Source organism: Miscanthus floridulus, chromosome 8 (assembly GCF_019320115.1).
Source record: "Miscanthus floridulus cultivar M001 chromosome 8, ASM1932011v1, whole genome shotgun sequence".
NCBI lineage: Eukaryota > Viridiplantae > Streptophyta > Magnoliopsida > Poales > Poaceae > Miscanthus > Miscanthus floridulus.
The window spans coordinates 132416068-132420497 of NC_089587.1; the positions used below are offsets into that span (position 1 = coordinate 132416068).

At 39.5% G+C, this 4430-nt stretch overlaps 1 non-coding gene across 1 annotated transcript; it reads right to left on the reverse strand.

Annotated features, from left to right (window-relative positions):
• Positions 1–231: 231 nt before the first annotated feature.
• On the reverse strand, positions 232–338 carry LOC136478696 (small nucleolar RNA R71). Its single transcript, XR_010764413.1, has one exon. It is a non-coding gene; the product is annotated as a small nucleolar RNA R71 (small nucleolar RNA).
• Between the last annotated feature and the right edge of the window lie 4092 nt (positions 339–4430).

The window sequence follows — 4430 nt, forward strand, 5'->3', positions numbered from 1 at the left end:
TGTGGTTTGCCAAGCGAGGATGCAATTGCACACTTGCAACACTTCTAGTAGCTTGTGCGACACCATCGTCATCAAAGACGTCACACCAGCTAGCATAAGGCTCTATCTATTCCCCTTCTCCTTTGACAGGAAGACAAAATAGTGGTTCTATAAAGAGAAGGAAGCTGTCAGTACATGGGACAAATGTTCCATGGCATTCCTCATGAATTTTTTCCCCATAGGCAAAACTAACGCCCTAAGGGAGAAATTTCAAACTTCCAGCAAACTTCAATGGAGTCCATCCTCGAGGCATGGGAGAGGCTACAGGATTACATCAAAGCCTGCCCATACCATGGATGGAAAACTGGCTCATGCTCTATAACTTCTATGAGGGGCTTATGCCCATGTCAAAGGGACACGTGGATGCCACTACTGGAGGAGTCTTCCATTCCCTCACTATCGATGGAGCTAAGGCTCTCATCGAGAAGATGGTGGCCAATCAAAGCTGGGGAGGAGCACAAACAACAATAAGGCATGCATACTGTCAAGGAGGCGGATATGCATGCCATAAAAATAGATTTGTTACTATCAAGACTGAATCAAAGGGGCCATGAGAAGGAAGCAATGAAGACCACCGTTCAGGCCATAGACTCACAAATGACTTTTGAAGTCTGTGGAGAAGTCGAACATTCGAGGAGCAACTGCCCCGAAACCCATGAAGAAGCATCGTACATCAGCAACGGGTTCTAACAAGGTAACAATAATGGGTGGAACAATTAGTCCCACCCACAAGGAGGTAATAATAATTTCAATTCAAATCAACCCTCCTTGAAAGACCTAGTTTTAGGTCAAGCTAAAATTAACAAAAATATTACTAAAAAGCTTATGTTTAATGATAAAATGTTTAGAAACATGAATTCAAAACTTCAAAATTTATCCTCCTGAGTGAAAAACCAACTAAGTTTTAATAAAAATGATCGAAACACAAATTGCTCAAATAGCTACCGCTATACCTGTCAACCATCCGGGGATAACCCCAGGGCAACCTGAGAATTCCCCTGAATTTGTTCATGCAGCTACAGAGCAATAAAGGAGAAGTCTTGCCGACGGACTATAAATGTTGAGCCCTTACCAAAGGTAAATCGGTAATTATCTTTTAAAATTTCAAAAATTAAAAAATTTAAAATTTCAAAATTCAAAATTCAAAATTTTACTTTAAAATAAACTTTTTAGAAAAATAAAATAAAAATCATTTTTCTAATAGTACAAATTTTTTGTTATCATTTCTCATTTTTAAAAATATTTATGAAAATTCAAAATATAATAAAAATTTTGTGGAAAATCAAATTCGGGAGAAAAATTTGGAAACCAAGGGAAGCACCAATGGCTACTTCACCTAGAGAGTCGTTGGAAGCAACAGGCCAAAGAGGGGACCGAGTGGGCCCACCTCTACCTAACGCCGTAGTGGCCCCTACTCCTTCAACGGTTAGGAGCCATTGCCCCTCTCCCTCTCGATCAGTGCTTCGCACTATAAGTAGGAGAGCTCGGGTTGAGGCTCCCCTCATCCTCACGCTCTCCATTTTTTCACTCCCTCTCACTCTCACTTGCTCCATCACTTGCAAAAATATTTTCCACAAAGCTCAAGTGCAAGAAAACTCTATAGAAAAATCCTACATTCATCACCACCAAGCCAAGATCACGGGTTGTTTGATTTATTTTCCCTAATGTAACCTCAGTTTGTGAGTTTGTGTTGTTGTCTTTTTTCGTCATGGGCAAGTTTAGTAGGAAGCTCTCTGGTGTGTTCAAGAAGGCCATAGGAGCGAGCTCAAGTCGCTCTAGCAGAAGTTCAAGCATGCACCTACACCAACCGTGAAGAGAGCCCGATGCATGAAGATGAATAAACAATGCCAACAGAAGAGCAAGAGCAAGAGCAACCAATGGAGGAAGGCTGACATTGATCCCCACCATGATTTGGAGGGAGAATGGGAGATGCAAGCAGTACAACCTCATCAAGAACTATGAGTTCATCCACATGATGGCATACCACCCCGACCTCCTCAAAAAGATAGGTATGGACTCCGAGTTTGCCATCATCTGGAAAGCCGTCGGATGGGAGAACGTTGCTCCCGTTGACTGAGCAAGGTTCTCACCTCCTGACAATCCAATTTTTATGCTCTTTGAAAGAAGTTGAGAGTGGGATTACTTTCCATCTTTTTGAGAAAGAATATTATCTTACATGGAGAAATCTTAGCTCTCACTTAGGCTTTAGTACAAGATGCTCAATTGACTTAAATCATGCTCTCAAAGGTTTTAATCGCCATGAATTTTGGAGAATGATTTCTAGTCAAAATGTAGTTGGCAAGTTTCAACCTCATAATATGAATATTCATCATCCTACTTTGAGGTTCATGCATCATTGGATTGCCACGACGTTTATTTGCTAGGCAAGATATAAGATCCATTTACCATGCTGAATTGCAAATTCTCTATGCCATGCTTAAAAGATAAAAATTGCTCCTGTGAAAGAAATATTTAAACATTGGTTAGAAACATTCAAGGCTTCCCATGCTATTTCTTGCACATCCCTTGCAACTTGTATTGTCCACTAGTATTTGTGCGTTGGTTGGACAAGATGTGACATACATCTCTACTCCACGCATCAAAATTGGCGAGCACTACTTGATGCAAGGGCACCATTTGAAAAATGATGATGTAGGAAACCTTGTATATTTATTTCTGGGATATAAAAATGAGATTCCGCTTCCTAACCTAGAACTCTCTTTGTATAAATCCCATCACTCACCTTCACTCTTGTCAAACAAGAGGAAGTGCATAGTAGTTTTGTTTCTCGTAGGGCAACAAGGAGCAAGGCTAGAGACGAAGCTGGCAACTCTCAACAGCCACCACTGACATAGACACCACTTGTGCCTCAGGCGTTCATGCGAAGTGGTTCCCTAGCCATGCAGATGCCTGGGTTTGCACATGGGTATCAGCTTGGCTAGTGGCACACCATGCAACCACATGAGGCTAGAGGGTAGGGATGGCAAGATGCTGATGTCACGGCATGGACGCACCACTCATCCGACTCTAAGGGGCTACCATCACCCATCCATCCACGACAGTCTACTTCAGGACCATCGGGAGTTGGATGGCATCAACACTCGCCTCGGAGGATTGGAGATCCACATAGGTGAAATTCAAAATACACTTAACACTTATGTGCAGGATGCGACCCTAGTGGCACCTACAGCAGCAGCAATAGTTCATGGACATTAATGCACTGCTGAGACAACAATAGGAAGCACAGGCGGCCTACTAGCGGTCCATAGGATATAATCCCAGACCATAGGACTCAAGCTAGCCTAGGGGAGGACCCCCACAGAGGTACCTTGTATCTTTTTCATTTTTCACATTTTATTTTCTACATTTATTTTTTATTAGTATTTAAAAAATCTAAAAATTCAAAAATACCAAAAAAATAAAATATGATAAAAACACTAAAAAATATTAATTTCACTCTCATATGTGTTTTAAGACTGCTTAGTTTCTCCTATGTTAGAATGATGAATAGTTGCACTATTTATAATTCATTCGATAGTTGCACTGTTTATAATTCATTCATGCCTAGGTTATAACTTAGTATTCCACAAAATTTAAGTTTGTTAGCTAAAAATGTCTCATCTTAAAAACTTGAAAACTTGTAGGATTGCAAATGCATGCTCCTTTTCTAATGTTGTTGCGAGTTATGATATGGTACAAATAGAATTTACTGACTTTGTTCTAAGAGAGACTTGACATCTAGAGATTTTAATTTCAAAAATGCTAAAATCTAAAGTTACTCAATGATTATGAATACCTACCAAGGCCATATTACAATATTCAAGTTCAAAACCTTAGTCATATGGTACTTGTTATTACATTGAGCTTTGTCAAATTGTTGTAACCCATGTTGAGATTCTCATCATGCACCCATGATCAAGACACATGTACACCCACAAGTAAATTGTGTACTCTTACACTGAAGAGTTACACATAAACATGCTTTTTCTGTCCACCAAATAATTACTCCATTCACTTTAGCATGTGTCTCTATCTCTCAAAAAAATCATATGCCAAAAAGAATAGTATGGGCTATGCTAAAAAATGAAAAAAAGATCCATGCCAAAAGGCATGAGAGAGAGAGAGAGAAAATGCTTGCCAAAGAGCATGAAGAAAAGAGAAAAGAAAAGAAACAAATAAAGATAGCCCATACTTTCAAATAAAAAGGCATTCACTAAAAAGAGAGAGTCATGATTCAGGGAGTACCAAAAATATTTAGAATTAGGAAGTTATAAAAATTCCACACACTTGCACTGTCTTGATCTAAGTGTATGACTTGCATCTCCTTCAAGTTCGGTTTTTGACTTAGCAAAATATGTGATGCAAGTATGCCTCAATTTCGTACCTACCAA